The sequence below is a fragment of the Lithobates pipiens genome, unplaced genomic scaffold (genome assembly GCF_037356315.1).
Source record: "Lithobates pipiens isolate NorthernLeopardFrog02 unplaced genomic scaffold, aLitPip1_a1.2 Scaffold_1, whole genome shotgun sequence".
Lineage (NCBI taxonomy): Eukaryota > Metazoa > Chordata > Amphibia > Anura > Ranidae > Lithobates > Lithobates pipiens.
The window spans coordinates 118,356,445-118,378,330 of NW_027507685.1; positions in this window are offsets into that span (position 1 = coordinate 118,356,445).

A 21,886-nucleotide genomic window follows, 5' to 3' on the forward strand; every position below is an offset into this window, starting at 1 on the left:
ATATGGCTGAAAAAAATAAATACTGGGTCCCAGGGTCCAGCTCTCTAAAAAGAGAAGCGTTACAGGTAAAACCTTGTTTCTTCGGACATGAGGCCCAGGTACCATCCAATTTGGCCTGGAAAAGACACTTTAAATGGATTCGGTTGCATAGCTGGCCCCAGTAAGGATATTCCCCCGGAGCTCAGCACAGCACATCTTTACTTGTGACCAACACCTAAGACACTAGCGAAAAAACCGAGGTACCTCCAGTAGGAGGAGGGGTTATATGGGGGATTGAACTTCCTGTCTAGGGTGTGCCAGTGTCCAATCACCTAGTGATACCCTATAACCCACCAGTAATTACTGAGTCCCTGTGTCCCGTTATGCATGAGAATGAAACGCACGTTTTTGTGTGTGTCTGTGTTTCCCACAGAGGAATGTGCTACTCTTGGTAGACACGTGCGGGTGCTATTAATTGTTAATGGCACCCCAGAGGCATCTAGCGAATACTCATGCTGCAGCCAACAAACCACGCAGTTCCGCAATACCATGCAATTCGGTGCGGCACAATTGTAAAAGTCACATCTTGGCAACCTATTGAAAAAGGTATGTTCTGTCAAAAAAAACACAAAAAACAAAAAAGCCACGCACATTCTGGTGTGGACCATTTTGTCCGAAACTGTTGTATACAGATGGTCGGACAAAGTTGTCAGAAAATCCGACGTGATGACGTTATTTCGTTACGACGGGTAGCCAATAGCTTTGGTGTAGGAATTTGATCTGAGCATGCGTGGCACTTTGTCCGATCGGAATTCTCTACACATGATCGGAGTATTCCGATCGGAGCATTTTGTCGGAAAATATTTCCGGCAAGTTGGAAGAGTTGGTCCGATGGATATTTTCCGACGGAAACAGTCCGATGCAGACCACACACAGTCGGAATATCCGACAAAACGCTCCGATCGGACACATTCCGATGGAATCTACGACCGTGTGTACAAGGGCTAAGGCCCCTTACACATGGGATGGGCTCCGTTGGAGTCTGCCTGTTCAGTGGGGAATCTGTCCGATGATCCCAGGCAGATGGCTGGTCCGTGTCCGCAGGCAAATGGCTGGTCCGTGTCCGCAGGCAGATGGCTGGTCCGTGTCTGCAGGCAGATGGCCCGTCCGTGTCCGCAGACAGATGGCTGGTCCGTGTCCACAGGCAGATGGCTGGTACGTGTCCAAAGGTGTATGGCTGGTCCGTGTCCAGAGGCGTATGGCTGGTCCGTGTCCACAGGCGGATGGCTGGTCCTTGTCCGCAGGCGGATGGGTGGTCTGTGTCCGCAGGCGGGTGGCTGGTCTGTGTCTGCAGGCGGATGACTGGTCCAGGTCCGCAGGCGGGTGGCTGGTCTGTGTCTGCAGGAGGATGGCTGGTCCGTGTCTAGCAGGCAGATGCTGGCTACCTGTCTGCAGGCAGATGGCTTGTCCGTGTCCGCAGACGTATGGCTGGTTCGTGTCCGCAGGCGTATGGCTGGTCCATGTTCATAGGCAGATGGCTGGTCCATGTCCACAGGCAGATGGTTGGTCCATGTCCACAGGCTGATGGCTGGTCCGTGTGTCCGCAGGCATATGGCTGGTCCGTGTGTCTGTAGACGTATGGCTGGTCTGTGTCTGCAGGCGTATGGCTGGTCCGTGTTCGCAGACGGATGGCTGGTCCGTGTCCGCAGGCGGATGGCTGGTCCATGTCCACAGGCTGGTGGCTGGTCTGTGTCTGCAGGAGGATGGCTGGTCCGTGTCTAGCAGGCAGATGCTGGCTCCCTCTCTGCAGGCGTATGGCTGGTCCATGTTCGTAGGCGGATGGCTGGTCCGTGTCCACAGGCAGATGGCTGGTCCATGTCCACAGGCAGATGGCTGGTCCATGTCCACAGGCTGATGGCTGGTCCGTGTGTTCACAGGCTGATGGCTGGTCCGTGTGTCCGCAGGCATATGGCTGGTCCGTGTGTCCGTAGGCGTATGGCTGGTCCGTGTCCGCAGGCGTATAGCTGGTCCGTGTCCGCAGGCGGGAGGCTGGTCTGTGTCTGCAGGCGGATGGCTGGTCCATGTCCGCAGGCAGGTGGCTGGTCTGTGTCTGCAGGAGGATGGCTGGTCCGTGTCTAGCAGGCAGGTGCTGGCTCCCTGTCTGCAGGCGTATGGCTGGTCTGTGTTCGTAGGCGGATGGCTGGTCCGTGTTCGTAGGTGGATGGCTAGTCCGTGTCCACAGGCAGATGACTCGTCCATGTCCACAGGCAGATGGCTGGTCCGTGTCCACAGGCAGATGGCCGGTCCGTGTCCACAGGCAGATGGCTGGTCCGTGTCCACAGGCAGATGGCTGGTCCGTGTCCACAGGCAGATGGCTGGTCCATGTCCACAGGCAGGTGGCTGTACTGTGTCTGCAGGAGGATGGCTGGTCTGTGTCTAGCAGGCGGATGCTGGCTCCCTGTCTGCAGGCGTATGGCTGGTCCGTGTTCGTAGGTGGGTGGCTGGTCCGTGTTCGTAGGCGGGTGGCTGGTCCGTGTCCACAGGCAGATGGCTTGTCCATGTCCACAGGCAGATGGCTGGTCTGTGTCCACAGGCAGATGGCTGGTCCGTGTCCAGCAGGCAGATGGCTGGTCCGTGTCCGCAGGCGGATGGCTGGTCTGTGTCCGCAGGCGTATGGCTGGTCCGTGTTCGTAGGCGGATGGCTGGCCCGTGTCCACAGGCAGATGGTTGGTCCGTGTCCACAGGCAGATGGTTGGTCCATGTCCACAGGCAGATGGCTGGTCCATGTCCACAGGCAGGTGGCTGTACTGTGTCTGCAGGAGGATGGCTGGTCTGTGTCTAGAAGGCGGATGCTGGCTCCCTGTCCGCAGACAGATGGCTGGTCCGTGTCCACAGGCAGATGGCTGGTACGTGTCCAAAGGTGTATGGCTGGTCCGTGTCCAGAGGCGTATGGCTGGTCCGTGTCCACAGGCGGATGGCTGGTCCTTGTCCGCAGGCGGATGGGTGGTCTGTGTCCGCAGGCGGGTGGCTGGTCTGTGTCTGCAGGCGGATGACTGGTCCAGGTCCGCAGGCGGGTGGCTGGTCTGTGTCTGCAGGGGGATGGCTGGTCCGTGTCTAGCAGGCAGATGCTGGCTACCTGTCTGCAGGCAGATGGCTTGTCCGTGTCCGCAGACGTATGGCTGGTTCGTGTCCGCAGGCGTATGGCTGGTCCATGTTCGTAGGCGGATGGCTGGTCCGTGTCCACAGGCAGATGGCTGGTCCATGTCCACAGGCAGATGGTTGGTCCATGTCCACAGGCTGATGGCTGGTCCGTGTGTCCGCAGGCATATGGCTGGTCCGTGTGTCTGTAGACGTATGGCTGGTCTGTGTCCGCAGGCGTATGGCTGGTCCGTGTTCGCAGACGGATGGCTGGTCCGTGTCCGCAGGCGGATGGCTGGTCCATGTCCACAGGCTGATGGCTGGTCTGTGTCTGCAGGAGGATGGCTGGTCCGTGTCTAGCAGGCAGATGCTGGCTCCCTCTCTGCAGGCAGATGGCTTGTCCGTGTCCGCAGACGGATGGCTGGTCCGCGTCCACAGGCGTATGGCTGGTCCGTGTTCGTAGGCGGATGGCTGGTCCGTGTCCACAGGCAGATGGCTGGTCCATGTCCACAGGCAGATGGCTGGTCCATGTCCACAGGCTGATGGCTGGTCCGTGTGTTCACAGGCTGATGGCTGGTCCATGTGTCCGCAGGCATATGGCTGGTCCGTGTGTCCGTAGGCGTATGGCTGGTCCGTGTCCGCAGGCGTATAGCTGGTCCGTGTCCGCAGGCGGGAGGCTGGTCTGTGTCTGCAGGCGGATGGCTGGTCCATGTCCGCAGGCAGGTGGTTGGTCTGTGTCTGCAGGAGGATGGCTGGTCCGTGTCTAGCAGGCGGATGCTGGCTCCCTGTCTGCAGGCGTATGGCTGGTCTGTGTTCGTAGGCGGATGGCTGGTCCGTGTTCGTAGGTGGATGGCTAGTCCGTGTCCACAGGCAGATGACTCGTCCATGTCCACAGGCAGATGGCTGGTCCGTGTCCACAGGCAGATGGCTGGTCCGTGTCCACAGGCAGATGGCTGGTCCGTGTCCACAGGCAGATGGCTGGTCCGTGTCCACAGGCAGATGGCTGGTCCATGTCCACAGGCAGGTGGCTGTACTGTGTCTGCAGGAGGATGGCTGGTCTGTGTCTAGCAGGCGGATGCTGGCTCCCTGTCTGCAGGCGTATGGCTGGTCCGTGTTCGTAGGTGGGTGGCTGGTCCGTGTTCGTAGGCGGGTGGCTGGTCCGTGTCCACAGGCAGATGGCTTGTCCATGTCCACAGGCAGATGGCTGGTCTGTGTCCACAGGCAGATGGCTGGTCCGTGTCCAGCAGGCAGATGGCTGGTCCGTGTCCGCAGGCGGATGGCTGGTCTGTGTCCGCAGGCGTATGGCTGGTCCGTGTTCGTAGGCGGATGGCTGGCCCGTGTCCACAGGCAGATGGTTGGTCCGTGTCCACAGGCAGATGGTTGGTCCATGTCCACAGGCAGATGGCTGGTCCATGTCCACAGGCAGGTGGCTGTACTGTGTCTGCAGGAGGATGGCTGGTCTGTGTCTAGCAGGCGGATGCTGGCTCCCTGTCTGCAGGCGTATGGCTGGTCCGTGTTCGTAGGTGGGTGGCTGGTCCGTGTTCGTAGGCGGATGGCTGGTCTGTGTCCGCAGGCGTATGGCTGGTCCGTGTTCGTAGGCGGATGGCTGGCCCGTGTCCACAGGCAGATGGCTGGTCCGTGTCCACAGGCAGATGGTTGGTCCGTGTCCACAGGCCGATGGCTGGTCCATGTCCACAGGCAGGTGGCTGTACTGTGTCTGCAGGAGGATGGCTGGTCTGTGTCTAGCAGGCGGATGCTGGCTCCCTGTCTGCAGGCGTATGGCAGGTCTGTGTTCGTAGGTGGGTGACTGGTCCGTGTTCGTAGGCGGATGGCTGGTCCGTGTCCACAGGCAGATGGCTGGTCCGTGTCCACAGGCAGATGGTTGGTCCGTGTCTACAGGCGGATGGCTGGTCCGTGTCCACAGGCAGATGGCTCGTCCGTGTCCACAGGCGGATGGCTGGTCCGTGTCCACAGGCGGATGGCTGGTCCGTGTCTGCAGGAGGGTGGCTGGTCTGTGTCTGCAGGAGGGTGGCTGGTCTGTGTCTGCAGGCGGATGGCTGGTCGATGTCCGCAGACGGGTGGCTGGTCTGCGTCTGCAGGAGGATGGCTGGTCCGTGTCCGCAGGAGGATGGCTGGTCCCTGTCTGCAGGCAGATGGCTGGTCCCTGTCTGCAGGCAGATGGCTGGTCCCTGTCTGCAGGCAGATGGCTGGTCCCTGTCTACAGGTGAATGGCTGGTCCATGTCCGCTGCACTTGTGCAAAACAGACAAAGCCCGCTTTCCTCTATGGGCAGGCCAATGTAAACGGACTGCCTGCCCGTTCACACCCCACTGCCATCCGATCTGCCAAATGGATGGAGAATGGATCCCCATCCGTTTGTTTTTCAGGATAGGATCGGATGTCGACGGGTTTTAATAGACACATATCCGTTAGCACCAGCCGCTCTATAGAGGAGACTGGTAGGTGGACCCAATCTGTCCACTCGTGTGAAAGGGCCCTTACTTTTTATTGCCTTTAAAAAAAATGATGTAATGCATTTACTTATTTTAAACAGGAAGTGCGTCTGTTTTAAAACGGCTAATAAAAAGTGACCCAATTAGCCTAATTGAGCCATGAATGTGATAATTAGTATTTATTTCAATGCTTGGATCTGCATTGCAGTCATTAGCATACCTGGGCACAGCAAGGCCTTGAACAGGGTAAAATGTGCCCATGAAATCGCCCGCACAGAAGTGCCCCTCGGCGTTCGCAGTTTCTCCACTGACACAGGAAGATCTCACTCCGCCAGCGCGGATTCAGGTGAGTAACCGGGAAACGGAGACTGCTAAAATAAATGCCATGTAATTTTCAGCCTATAGATCTATGCGTCTGAGTGTATAACAAGGGGGTTGGGTGACAGAATATGCAGGTGAATTGCTTCATTTGCACATATACAAACATGTTAATTAAATGAAAATGAAACCCATCTGTTCCGGTGACAATGAAAATATAAGCATGCTGATTACAGGCAAATGAACATTTTTTTTTTTTTTCTATTTCTAGAAGTCTAGAAAATTCCGATACAGTTGATGGAAGATTTTCTGAAAAACGTGGGGTTCTTGCACTCTGATAACAGGAGGGTTTTACTGCCCCGCCAAGTCCTAACATTACAGTCTAAAAGCCCCATACACACGGTACGATTTTTGGCCAACCGAGCGTCTGATTTTTGTCAAATCTTGCATACTAATGCCGCGTACACACGATCAGAAATTAAGCCAGAAAAAGTCAGATGAGAGCTTTTGGTCGGAAAATGCGATTGTGTGTATGCTCCATCGGACTTTTGCTGGCGGAATTTCAGCCAGCAAAAGATTGAGAGCATGTTCTCAATTTTTCGGTTGGAAAAAGTTCAGATCTGAAATTCTGATCGTCTGTACAAATTCCAACGCGCAAAATTCCTACGCATGCTCGGAAACAATTTGACGCATGCTCAGAAACAAATCGACACATGCTCGGAATTATTGAACTTAATTTTCTCAGCTCGTTGTAGTGTTGTACATCACCACGTTCTTGACGGTCGAAAGTTCAGAGAACTTTTGTGTGACGGATTGTATGCAAGACAGCTTGAGCGGAATCCCGTCAGAAAAACCATCAAAGCTTTTTCTGACCAAAATTCCGATCGCGTGTATGCGGTATTACGGTACACAATTGTCATGCAACAAACACGAATGTAGTAATGTACTATGAGGAATTCCAGCTCTTGAGCGCCACCCTTTGGGCCCCTTCTGCTAATTTTTATGTTTGGTGAGCATTGATTCTGAGCATGCGTGTTTGTACTTTTGACTTTTGTGTGACAAACTTGTGTACTGACCATACGAAAATCAGACAACAGTCCGTTGTCTGCTGAAAATTTACTAGCCTGTCATCCAACATTTGTTAGCCAAAAGTTGGACAACAATTGTCAAAAGAAGCGTACTAACAGTAAGATTTTAGGACAACAGTTTGTCAACAGACAATCCCCTGCCAACAATCGTACCGTGTGTACGAGGCTTTAGTCTGGATTCACACCTATGCATTTTTAGTGCTTTTTGCATTTTGCAGATTTGCACTACAGTCCATTCACCATGGTTTCCTATGGAACAGTTTCTGTAGTGCAAATCTGCAAAATGCTAAAAGCATTAAAAAGGCATAGGTGTGAATCAAGCCTGAAAGTGCAGAACCTACTGTACACTATATTGAGTGGGCCCACCATTTGCAGCTATAACAGCTTCAACTCTTCTGGGAAGGCTGCCACAAGGTTTAGGAGTGTCTATGGGAATGTTTGACCATTCTTCCAGAAGAGCATTTATGAGTAGAGATGGACGAACTTCTGCCGGGACGTTTCGCGAACGCGGCCAAAAGTTTGCGAACCGCAAAGTTTGCGGCAGGCCCCATTGACTTCAATGGCAGGCGAACCTTAAAAACCTACAGGTCATATTTTTAGCCACAAAATACTTACTAGCTGTGCACACATAGTCCCACCACATGGCCACTGAGATAACAAAAGTATGAAGTGAATCTGGGATCGACAACGACAAGCATTCTTTTTTTATCTGTGAAATTTTGACAATTCAGGACTCAGGAGCGCATGAAGGCAATGGAGGAGAGGAAAGGTCAGGGTAGGCTATGAAGAGGGTGCAGGAGATGATCACCAGCACCGTGATAGAGAGCACTGACACCAGCACCGAGATAGAGAGAGAGCACTGACACCAGCACCATGATAGAGAGCACTGACACCAGCACCGAGATAGAGAGCACTGACACCAGCACCGAGATAGAGAGCACTGACACCACACCAGCACCGTGATAGAGAGCACTGACACCACACCAGCACCGAGATAGAGAGAGAGCACTGACACCAGCACCGAGATAGAGAGAGAGCACTGACACCAGCACCATGATAGAGAGCACTGACACCAGCACCGAGATAGAGAGCACTGACACCACACCAGCACCGTGATAGAGAGCACTGACACCACACCAGCACCGAGATAGAGAGAGAGCACTGACACCAGCACCATGATAGAGAGCACTGACACCAGCACCGAGATAGAGAGCACTGACAGCTGCACTGAGATAGAGAGAGAGCACTGACACCAGCACCCAGATAGAGAGCACTGACACCACACCAGCACCCAGATAGAGAGCACTGACACCACACCAGCACCGAGATAGAGAGCACTGACACCACACCAGCACCGAGATAGAAAGCACTGATACCAGCATCGAGATAGAGAGCACTGACACCAGCACTGAGATAGAGAGCACTGACACCAGCACTAAGATAGAGAGAGAGCACTGACACCAGCACCGAGATAGAGAGCACTGACACCACACCAGCACCATGATAGAGAGCACTGAGACCACACCAGCACAGAGATAGAGAGAGAGCACTGACACCAGCACCGAGATAGAGAGCACTGACACCAGCACCAAGATAGAGAGCACTGACACCAGCACCGTGATAGAGAGTACTGACACCAGCACCGAGATAGAGAGCACTGACACCAGCGCTGTGATAGAGAGCACTGACACCAGCACCGAGATAGAGACAGAGCACTGACACCAGCACTGTGATAGAGAGCACTGACACCAGCACCAGCACCGAGATAGAGAACACTGACACCAGCACCGAGATAGAGAACACTGACACCAGCACCGAGATAGAGAGCACTGACACCAGCACCGAGATAAAGAGCACTGACACCAGCACCGAGATAGAGAGCACTGACACCACACCAGCACCGTGATATAGAGCACTGACACCACACCAGCACCGAGATAGAGAGAGAGCACTGACACCAGCACCGTGATAGAGAGCACTGACACCAGCACCGAGATAGAGAGATATATCCGCCGGGCGAACAGCGACAATAGTCCGCCGGTTTGGCAAATCGCGAACACGTAAAATTTGCCGCAAACCGACCGCCGGGCGAACCGCGAGGCCATCCCTATTTGTGAGGTCAGGCACTGATGTGGACGAGAAGGCCTGGCTCAGTCTCTACTCTAATTCATCCCAAAGGTGTTCTGTCGGGTTGAGGTCTGGACTCTTTGCCTGCCAGTCAAGTTCCTCCGCCCAAACTCGCTCATCCATGTCTTAATAGACCTTGCTTTGTGCACTGGCGCGCAGTCATGTTGGAACAAGAAGGGGTCACCCCCAAACTGTTCCCACAATGTTGGAGCATGAAATTGTCCAAAATATCTTGGTATGTGATGCCTTAAGAGATCCCTTCACTGGAACTAAGAGGCCAAGCCCAACCCCTGAAAAACAACCCCACACCATAATTCTCCCTCCACCAAATGATTTGGACCAGTGCACAAAGCAAGGTCCATAAAGACATGGATGAGCGAGTTTGGGGTGGAGGAACTTGACTGGCCTGCACAGAGTCCTGGCCTTAATCCGATGGTGTGGGGTTGTTTTTCAGGTGTTGGGCTTGGCCCCTTAGTTCCAGTGAAGGGATCTCTTAAGGCGTCAGTATACCAAGACATCTTGGACAATTTCATGCTCCAAGTGGGAACAGTTTGGGGGTGGCCCCTTCCTGTTCCAACATGACTGCGCACCAGTGCAGAAAGCAAGGTCTATAAAGACATGGATGAGCGAGTTTGGGGTGGAGGAACTTGACTGGCCCACACAGAGTCCTGACCTTAATCCAATAGAACACCTTTGGGATGAATTAGTGCAGAGACTGTGAGCCAGGCCTTCTCATCCAACATCTGTGTCTGACCTCACAAATATGCTTCTGGGAGAATGGTCAAACATTCCCATAGCCATACGCCTAAACCTTGTGGACATCCTTCTCAGAAGAGTTGAAGCTGTTATAGCTGGAAAGGATGGGCCAACGCAATATTGAACCCTATGGACTAAGACTGGAATGCCATTAAAGTTCATATGCGAGTAAAGGCAGGTGTCTCAATACTTTTGACAATATAGTGTATGCCATGGCAGTGATGCTTTGCTTCACAGCTGAGGCATTTTTAACTTAGGTTGCTGACTTTGACAGGTGACAACGCTTGTCAAACTTGCCCACTGGGAACAATGGGGCTGCACTGCAACTGCAAACCAAATTCTTGACTCCCAGTTGCAGTATGGTTCCCTGTTGTAAAATTGTCAGGCAATAAAAAAGAAAAAGTCGGGAGGCAGTAGTGTCTCCTGAAGGCCTGTCAGTTGCTACTATACCTTCCTCTGAAAAGCGATCCACTGCAGGTCACTCTTTAGAGGGCAGTAAACTTACCACCTGTCTTAAAAAACCTTAAAGGGCCAGGCTACCCAAGACTAATATTTCCATGTTTGGTAGATGTTGGTGAATTCCAGCTCCAGCTTGTATTTATTTTTTAGGGTTAGAGCCTCTACAAAGTTTGTATTGTTGTCTGTAGAAGCTAAGGAGGTTAAAGAAGCCCTGTTACTGTAAAGCTACACCATTGTCGTTTTTAATACCTAAACACTGGTCTGAGTGTCATCTAAAGCTTTTCAAGAGGAACTAAACTGTGGAAAAAATATTATGAGAAGTCAGGCTCTTTATTGCAGAAAGGAAATATGTCTCAAGAAAACCAACTTCCCCCTCCTTTATGTAGCGCCCCCCCCTGACACCCCAAATGTAGGATAGCACCTCCAGAGCCTAGGGGAGGACTAGCGTTTCATTCCAGGTCCATGGCTAAAATTGGGGGGAACAAGATAGGATATTGGGCTTGTCACTTTTGTCTTTTTAAATTTTTATTGTAGAACGGTTAAAGTGATACTAAACCCAGGACCCTGCATTCACTATATCTGGTCTCCCACAGTACACAGAACATGGAAATGCAATCATTTTAGTAAATATAAAATGCTAAATACCTTTTCTCATTATCAGTATATAGCAGTCCTGTGACTTCTATCAGTGTCTGGCTAAAGCTTGTGGGAGGAGTTTTCGATCTCCTCTGACTGTCCTATGAGGCTGCAGGACCCCTGACACTCTTTCCGGACAGTGCTGATTGGTCCTGTGCTGATCACATGCAATCTCCCAAGAAAAAAAAAAAATCTCTAGCAATATACACTAAACTGAGCATGTGCAGCCTGACTCCACTAACTCTGTCTTATTCGGGTCAGACATGTTTTGGGGACAATGCAAGAAAAGGAGGATCTGTGCATACAGGAACAAGCAACCTTTTTACATAATGCAGAGGATTAACCCCTTAGGTCCCACAGTGAGTATAACAAGCATGCTTTACTCATACCTCCCAACATTTTGAGATGGGAATGAGGGACACCTGCTAACAAATGTATGTAGGCATAGGACACTCCCCCTGCCACACCCCCTTAAAGGAGAATTAACAAAAAACAGGTTAATTAAATCCAGAAGGGCTTTTTTTTTACCACTACTATTCCTTAACCACTTGCCGCCCGCCCATTGTCAAATGACGGCAGCAAAGTGGTTTCAAAATCCTGACTGGACATCATAGACCGTCCTCAGGATTTTGAGCCGCTGCGCGCCCCCGGGCGCTCGCGCCGATAGTTGTTGCGGGGTGTCAGTCTGACACCCCGCAACACGATCTCGGTAAAGAGTCTCCGACGGAGACTCTTTAACACGTGATCAGCCGTGTCCAATCACGGCTGATCACAGTGTAAATAGGAAGAGCCGGTGATCGGATTTTCCTCACTCGCGTCTGTCAGTCGCTAGTAGAGGAGAGCCGATCGGCTGCTCCTCTGACGGGGGGATCTGTGCTGATCGATTATCAGCACAGCCCCCCGAGGATGCCCATACTGGACCACCAGGGATGCCACCAGACCACCAGGGATGCCCAGCACCAGGTACGCCACCCTAGACCACCAGGGATGCCAATCAGTGCCCACAATTGGCATGCATTATTGTTTGGCACTGATTGGCATCCATCAGTACAATACAATGCCGCCTATCAGTGCCCATCCGTGCCGCCTATCAGTGCCCATCCGTGCCGCCTATCAGTGCCCATCCGTGTCAACTATCAGTGCCCATCCGTGCCAACTATCAGTGCCCATCCGTGCTGTCTATCAGTGCCCAGCCATGCCGCCTATCAGTGCCCAGCCTATCAGTGCCCAGCCATGCCCATCTGTGCTGCCTAGCCATGCCCATTCGTGCCGCCTATCCATGCCAATCCGTGCCACCTATCGGTGTCCATCCGTGTCGCCCATCAGTGCCACCCATCAGTGCCGTCTATCAGTGCCACATATCAGTGCCCATCAATGCCACCTCATCAGTGCTGCCTTATCAGTGCCCCTCAGTCCCGCCCCACCAGTGCCCATCAGTGAGGGAAAAAAACATACTTATTTACGTTTTGAAACTGAAACAAAAAAAACGTATTTTTTTTCAAAATTTTTGGTCTTTTTTTATTTGTTTAGCAAAAAATAAAAACCGTAGAGGTGATCAAATACCACCAAAAGAAAGCTCTATTTGTGGGAAAAAATGATAAAAATTTCATGTGAGTACAGTGTAGCATGACCGCGCAATTGTCATTCAAATTGCGACAGCGCAGAAAGCTCAAAATTGGTCTGGGCAGGAAGGTGTTTAAGTGGCTGGTATTGATGTGGATGTGATGTGGTACAAATGCAGAAATTTAGAAATTGAATGAAAGGTTTAGCACTGGGAAACACCTTTTGAAAGATAAAAAGTGCATTTTATATACAACTATATAGATCAGACCAAAATGAGGGACAAATGAGGAGGAAAGAGGGACAGAGGGTCATTGCTCCAAATCAGGGACAGTCCCTCGAAACCAGGGACAGTTGGGAGCTATGGCTTTACTGCATATACAGGCTGATTTTACTGTTGTGGATTTAGTAACACATTAAGGTGAGGGTTAGGGGTCCCAGATACTGTAGCAGATCAATACAGACTCTCCACATCAATGTCCAGGTTCAAAGTGTCAGAACCCTAAACCACCCTTTGCACAGCTTCCTCCAGACCAGGCAGGACAGCTTCATGAACACCTAAGCACATGTTAGGCCCTAACATGGCTATTGGGCTTAACAGCAGAGCTCCATTCAGCAGGACCTTCCGTAGGCCTCAGCCCAGATAAAGAAAGCAAGCACATGGCTTGTCACAAATATTTATATCCTCCCCCAGCATGCACTAGTAGCATAAACTCCTACTGGATTGGCTGAAGGAAATTATATATATATATATATATATATATATATATATATATATATATATATATATATATTCACAACTTAGTTTTGTTTGGGAAATTTCATACTATGACCACTAATACAGTGGCAGTCAGGGCCGTCTTTAATATTGATTGGACCCTGGGCAAAAAAATTTCTTAGGGCCCTCCTCCCCCCATGCAATTTCGCTCTCCACCTTCTCTGAGACATACAATAAATAGCAGCAAGACTTAAAATCAGGTTACTGTATCAGATCAGGCAGCAATTGTGATTAGTTGCCAGAGGTTACAGCATATCATTACTGCTTACTGACTGGTTGCTAGAGGTTACAGCACTCCTTAAGGCTCACTGAATAGTTGCTAGAGTTTACAGCACATCTCTGCTCATTGATTGGCTGCTAGAGATTACTGTACAGTAATACTGCTCACTGGTTGTGATAGGTTACAGCACATCACTCTCCTCACTGCAGGGGGGCATGATATACCAATGAATGCTGCCTTTATTTACATATCAATGCCGTTGGCCTCAGCTATTTACATATGCATGTGACTGCTATTTACGTATGAATGCCAGTATTTATATGTAAACACAGGTCTACAGGTGAGTCATCTGTACACAACAATAGGGCAGAGCTGGGCAGCATTAGTAGCAGCACAGGACTAAAACTTCAAGGGAGTGTAAACTGGGATAGTTGGCAAATATGAGGCAGCTGCTTTGGGCCCCACAACAATGACAGGGCCCAGGGCAGCTGCCCCTTTTGCCCTGCCTTAAAGACGGCCCTAGTGGCAGTGATAATCACAATCCAACTTAAGCTTAGCGAACCCAGGTGGAAAACTATACAATGTGAGCTAACTACAGCCCACCCAAAACCTAAATTGACATAGTAGCCCCTGTTTAGGACAGACAAACTGCAGATGCAGATGCAGATGTCAGTGTCAGAATGAATGGAATCCCATACATATGTTTGAGTTACATCATCCTGGCCTAGTCAATCAAGGTGGCTGAAGATCTCAAACCCAGCAGAAGACTGAACAGGGCTTTACTTCCTCGTATCTGAGCCTCCAGCAAGGAGGATAGTGAGTAGAACAGTAGTAACATCACCAGGGCCGTTTTTAAGGCAGGGCAAAAGGGGCAGCTGCCCTGGGCCCTGTCATTGTTGTGGGGCCCAAAGCAGCTGCCTCATACTTGCCAACTATCCCAGTTTAAATTGCCTTGTCCCTTGAAGTTTTAGTCCTGTGCTGTGTCCCGGTATCTCAGTGTGAAGTGCTGCTACTAATGCTGCCCAGTTCTGCCCTATTGTTGTATACAGGTGACTCACCTGCAGACCCTGTGTTTACATGTAAATTACCGGCATTCATATGTAAATAGGGGATATCATGCCCCCAGGTCATATCCACAGTAATCTCTAGCAAGAAATCAACAAGCAGAAATCATGTGCTGTAACCTCTAGCAACCAGTCAGTGAGCGGTAATGATACACTGTAACCTCTGGCAACCAATCGCAATAGCTGCCTGATCTGATTCAATAAAGGGATTTTGAGTCTAGCTGCTATTTATTGTATGTCTCAGAGCAGGTGGAGAGCAAAACTGCATGGGGGGGCCCAAGAAAAGTTTTGCCCGGGGTCCAATCAATATTAAAGACGGCCCTGAACATCACCCAATCTCACTCCAAAACTCCTGTCCTGAGACTAGCAGCCTGAGGTAGCAGTGCCCTATATAGTTATGAGGCTGAGTTACGAGGAGTGCCCAGGCACTAGGAACGACAATGCTATTTTCAGGAGGAATCCCAGACATATCCCAGGGTACAATTAATACTAGACATGTGCAATTCTTTTTGGTCCGAATATAAATTCAAATGAATATATGGTTATTCGGAGATTCGCATGTATCTGAGTCTCCAAATGAAATTAATTTCATTGCGTTTCATATTTTTGCTTTCTAACGAATTCCACGTTTTTGGAACAATTCGGATCAGTTCGAAAAAATTATCAACCTATTCTAATTCTGTGTGAGGAATAGCTGGTTATTATCCACTTGCCTACAGGGAACTTACACGCCCTTCCTGCCCAGGCCATTTTTCAGCTTTCAGAGCTGTCACACCTTGAATGACAATTGCGCGGTCATGCTACAGTGTACCCAAACACATTTTTTTATCATTTTCTTCACACAAATAGAGCTTTATTTTGAAGGTAATTTAATCACTGCTGTTTTTTTTTTATTTTTTACTTAAAAAAAAAAAGACCAAAAATTTTGAAAACAAAATCTTTTTTACTTTTTCTCCTTCATTGATGTGTGCTGATGAGGCGGCACTGATGGGCACTAATAGGCAGCACTGGTGGGCACTAATAGGCAGCACTGGTGGGCACTGATAGGTGTTACTGGTGATAGGCGACACTGATAGGCATTGATCGACAGCAGTGATGGGCATTGATGGGCAGCACTGATAGTAATAATACTAATGGGCACTTGTGAGCAGTGGTGGGCACTGATTTCTGGCACTGGTGGGCAATGATGGGCAATGATTGGTGACACTGTTGGCACTAGTTTGTAATCAGGGCACTGATGATCAGTGCTCTGATTACATTTGGAGATGCTGCTGATGGGCTCTCCTCGCCACACACTCTGTCAGTGTGAGGTGAGGAGCACCGATTATCGACATCTCCGTGTGACCAGCTGTGATTGGACACAGCCGATCACATGGTTAAAGATCTGCGGACGCGGCTCTTTACAGAGATCGGGGTCATGCCGTGTCCTAGGAACAGGGCGCTTCTACGATCACCGCACTGCACCCCCCCCATGGGCACGTGAGAGCGTCTGTTCCGGGATCATAGGACGGTGTCCCAGAACGAGAGCCGCACCGCCCCGCCAAGCTGCGTCCTTAACCCTTTCATGACTAAGCCTATTTTTGGAATTTGGTGTTTACAAGTTAAAATCCATATTTTTTGCTAGAAAATTACTTGGAACCCGCAAACATTATATATATTTTTTTAGCAGAGACTCTAGAGAATAAAACGGCGATTGTTGCAATATTTTATGTCACACGGTATTTGCGCAGCGGTGTTTTAAACGCAACTTATTGGGAAAAGGGACACTTTCATGAATAAAAAAAAAAAAAAACAGTAAAATTAGCCCAATTTTTTTGTGTAATGTGAAAGATAATGTTACGCCGAGTAAATGGATACCAAACATGTCACACTTTATAATTGCACGCACTTGTGGATTGACCACAAAGTACGGTACCTAAAAATCTCAATAGGCGACGTTTTAAATTTTTTTTACGGTTACCAGGTTAGCGTTACAGAGGAGGTCTAGTGCTAGAATTATTGCTCTCACTCTGACGATCGCGGCGATACCTCACATGTGTCATTTGAACACCGTTTACATACGCGGGCGCGACTTCCGTATGCGTTTTCTTTGCTTCGCGAGCTCGCGGGGACCGCGGGCGCTTTAAAATTTTTTTTCTTTTTTTTATTTATTTTATTTTAAAATGACTAAATTGTTTAAAAAAAAAAAAAAATTATCACTTTTATTGCTGTCACAAGGAATGTAAACATCCCTTGTGATAGTAATAGGTGGTGACAGGTACTCTTTATGGAGGGATCGGGGGTGTAAAAGACCCCCCACCCCTCCTTTACACTTCAATGTATTCAGATCGCCGAAAACGCTGATTCTGAATACCGTATATTTTTTTTTAAACCGGCGCCATTGGCAGCCGAGTAAACGGGAAGTGACGTCATGACGTCGCTTCCGTGTTTACGATGAGGAGACTGGAACGAACCCGATTACGGCTTCGTTCCAGTTCCTCCCCAGCAGCCGGAGGCAGCGGAATTTGAATCGGTGCTCCCGATCGAGCGGGAGCACCGGTAACAGCGGCGGGAGGCGGCGGGAGGGGGGGACGTCCAGCTCCTCTGGCATAACAGCCAAGCGGCTTTTAGCCGCATCGGTTGTTATGCCTGGATAGCCAATCGCCTGATGAAAAAAACGGTACCGGGATGATGCCTGCAGGTGCGGGCATCATCCCGGTATACCCCCCGGAAGCCGAGTACGCACATCTGCGTACGCTCGGCGGGAAGGGGTTAACAAGCAATGGCTCATCAACGGTCAGCGGGCTTCCCTGCTAACAGATGAATGTAAGTTAAAGAATGCCAGCAATGGACAATTCAGAAATAAAACAGCGTGGGGTCCCCCCAATCCATACCAGACCCTTTGAGTCTTAAGGGGAATGCCAAAATGTAAAAAAAACAAGAAGTGAGTGGCCCAATGGTCAGTCCGCCCCTGAGTCCCATCATGCCTCTGCCTCTGGGTGTCATGCTTTTGGCTGTCAGTGTAATGCTATGCCTCATGGGATTTGTAGTTCTGCAACAGCTGGAGGTCCGCTATTTGCACATCCCTGTTCTAAATGATAATTGCAGCACAATGTACATCCTATTGTGCATTGTGTGTTGCAGGAAAGTGCATGCTTTACAGTGCGTTAATGCAACACATTCTGTAAAGAAACCGACGTGTCACAGCAATATGGAAATCTGCGTGTTCCATTCCGGATACACATTCTGGTGTGTGATACATGTCTCTGTTGAGGGAGCTGTACAACATCTCCATTGTTGTAACCTATATCATCTCTGCACACCCAGTACCACTGGAGCCCTTATCCTGGTGAAAGCAGAGCAGGTCACTGGCAGGCGCCACGCACTATTTGTGGGATGTCGTGGGACCGGAGCTCAGCGATGTGCCTTTTTTCGGAGCGGAAGGACATTTGAAAATACTGATATGAATACAATCAGTACCATATCCCAGCCTGTGTCTGAGGAAGGAAACGCAGGGCAGAGCAGCGTGTGTTCAGGGGGAAGCCTGCACCGACACTCAGGACGAGGAAATCTTTTCAGATAATCAGGGGAAGATCACACCATTCATACTCTGCACAGAAAAGCAGCACATGGCTGCAGATAAGGGCCGCTAGCATTGTAATGAGAACTGGACATTCCCATCGGGGTCAGGCAACACCCCAATTTCTGCAAGCCAGCCAGAAAGAATTGGGCTGTTTACTGAAAGCAAGAAAGCAAAAGGCAATTATTACAAAAAAACTCAGCCTGGCCCATAGGCATTGCAGGATTACAGGGGTGGCTTTAGAAATGTAATCTAGTGTGGGCCAGCTTGTCTCTCCTGTGCTGTGAAAACGAATGGGGTAGATTTACTAAAACTGGTGCACCCAGAATCTGGGGCAGTTGTGCATAGTAATCAATCCGCTTCTAGGTTTTAGTCCCTGTTCAAATTGGCATAATTTGACATGCGATTTAACAGGTCAAATTGCATGTCAAATCGGAGCCTATTGCCATGTAGCACCCTCTACTTAGGTAGGTGCTAGAGGTAAGTTTTTTGGTGAGTGCAGGTAAACTTAGACAGGCCTAGCCAGGCCTGTTTGTTTTGATCTGTGTGGGCTGGGAGTGGCTCAGAGTAGCAGCTGTGGCTCACAGACAGCATCACTCCACAGGTACCTACCGCTTGCTTTAGAGGATGCTAGAAGAGAGGAGGGGATGTGGAGAGGAGAAGTCTGGGATGTTTCAGGGAGCCCTGACCAATCCCCAACTAGGATTGGCAGGGGGCTTAAATACCTAGAGTCAGCCCAGCTGGGGAGGAGTTGTCGGGTAGAAGAACTGAGGATGGGGTACTAGGCTGTTGGGGGTTTTTAAGCAAGTTCCCCAGTCTGGGGGGGCTTGTGACCTTGGGCCTGGGATTCGGATGCAGGACACAGCCCTTCAAGCAGGAGGCACAGAGAGGAGTCAGAGACTACAGCGGGAGTTAGTACTGCCAGGCAAGTCTTCAGGAAAGAATCACCCGTTTGCAACCAGGAGGGCTTGTGAGTGACTCGGGCAGTTGGGAGGACTGGAGAGGCACGCCAGAGAGGACTGAGAGGAAACAGTCAGAGCTGGGTATGGAGCCAGGGCCGTCTTTAATATTGATTGGACCCTGGGCAAAACTTTTCTTGCCCCCCCCCCCCCATGCAGTTTTGCTCTCCACCTGCTCTGAGACATACAATAAATAGCAGCTAGATTCATAATCAGTTTAGTGAATCAGATCAGGCAGCTATTGCGATTGGTTGCCAGAGCTAACAGTGTATCATTACCGCTCACTGACTGGTTGCTAGAGGTTAAAGCACACATTACAGCTCACTGATTAGTTGCTAGAGGTTACGGCACATGATTTATGCTTGTTTGGTTGCTAGAGATTACTGTGGATATGACCTCAGGGGGGCATGATATCTCCTATTTACATATGAATGCTGCAGCTATTTATATATGCCGGTAATTTACATGTAAACACAGGGTCTGCAGGTGAGTCAACTTTATTAACAATAGGGCAGAGCTGGGCAGCATTAGTTGCAGCACTTCACACTGAGATATCGGGACACAGCACAGGACTAAAACCTCAAGGGACGAAGGAATTTAAACCAGGATAGTTGGCAAGTATGAAGCAGCTGCTTTGGGCCCGACAACAATAACAGGGCCCAGGGCAGCTTTCCCTTTTGCCCTGCCTTAAAAACAGCCCTGTGTGAAGCCACTGAGGATTGCAATGTCACGGGTAGTGAAGTCAGGCAGCTGCAGCCTAGTGGGCTGGCAGGGCCTGGAGAGGACTTACTGGGAGCAGTAGTCCACCATAGGACAGCTAGCACTAAATACTTCCTATTTTCAATTCTTGCTACTTAAAGGGACCTGCGGTCCCTGCCTGCAAAAGGCAGCCGCTGAGGCCTGACTGAGTCAGAGTTGGGCATAACCATATGCTAGCTGTGCCTGGAGCTAAGTGTTGTGCAGGAGAGAGAGAGAGAGAGTAAGGCCGCGTACACACGGGCGGACTGTATGGCCTACTTAGTCCGTCATACAATCCGACGGACAGTCCGTCATACTTTCGAATGAACGGACTTGACCACACACGGATGCACAAACAGTCCGTCGAAAGCTTGCGCGATGACGTGTACAGCACGTACGACGGGACTAGAAATAGGAAGTCCAATACACAGCAATGCACCCTTCCGCCGTGTAAATCCTTTCTGAGCATGCGCCATTCTTAGTCCGTCGAACTAGCCTACCCACGAGCGGATTGTCCGCTGAAACCAAAGTATGACGGACAGAATTTTGAAAAATCCGAAATACTTAGTACGCCAGACTGCACGCTAAAAAAGTCCGCTGAAGCCCACACACGAGCGGACTGTCCGCTGAAATGTGTTTCGACGGACTAAGTAGGCCATACAGTCCGCCCGTGTGTACGCGGCCTAATTGTCTGCAAGCAAGAGATGTTCCTGCACTACTTTTGGCAACTTCAGAGGCGATTTCAATAGACATCTGTACATGAATCTGTGCAGGTGTCTTTCATGTCGCCCCCGAAGTCGGACTGAAATGCGGCTTTGAAATAGTGCACGTTCATATGAACTTGCACAATTTCAAAGCCGTGTTCAGTGTGACATAATTTGCCTAGGCAAGAAACCAGAAAGTAACTGAAGAAATGTAGAATAAAAAAAAAAAAAAACAAGTACATATGATATACTTTCCTATCTATTTACTAATTCTATCAGCATGAGGGTTAAAAATAAATTAATGATTATTGGGAGATTGAAGTTCCACTTAACATTGATAATCCCGTTACAATGGCATCTGAAAGTCAGTGGAAAATATTAGGCAGCAAGTAAACATGTTGTCCCAACGCACATAAAATACAGTGCCTTGAAAACATATTCATACTCCTTAAAATTTCCCACATTTTGTCATGTTACACCCTAAAACATGAATGTATTTTATTGGGAGTTTATGTGATAGACCAACACAAAGTGGCACATAATTGTGAAGTAGAAGGAAAATGATAAATGGTTTTTAATTTTTTTTACAAATAAATATGTAAAAAGTGTGACGTGCATTTTTATTCAGCCCCTGGACTAAGGTCTGGACTTTGACTGGGCCATTCTAACACATGAATATGCTTTGATCTAAACCATTCCATTGTAGCTCTGGCTGTATGTTTAGGGTCGTTGACCTGCTAGACGGTGAAGCTCCGCCCAGTCTCAAGTCTTTTGCAGACTCCAACAGGTTTTCTTCTAAGATTGCCCTGTATTTGGCTCCATTCATATTCCCATCAACTCTGAACAACTTCTCTGGCCCTGCTGAAGAAAAGCATCCCCACAACATGATGCTGCCACCACCATGTTTCACAGTGGGGATGGTGTGTTCAGGGTGATTTGCAGTTTTAGTTTTCCATCACACATAGCGTTTTGGTCTCATCTGAACAGAGCACCTTCTTCCACATGTTTGCTGTGTCCCCCACATGGCTTCTCCCAAATTGCAAACAGGACATCTTATGGCTTTCTTTCAACAATACTTTCTTCTTGCCACTCTTCCATAAAGACCAGATTTGTGGAGTGCATGACTAATGGTTGTTCTGTGGACAGATTCTCCCACCTGGTGGATCTCTGCAGCTCCTCCAAAGTTACCATGGGCCTCTTGGCTGCTTCTCTGATTAACGCTCCCCTTGCCCGGCCTGTCAGTTTAGGTGGACGGCCATGTCTTGGTAGGTTTGCAGCTGTGCCATACTCTTTCCATTTTCAGATGATGGATTGAACAGTACTCCGTGAAACGTTCAAAGCTTGGGATATA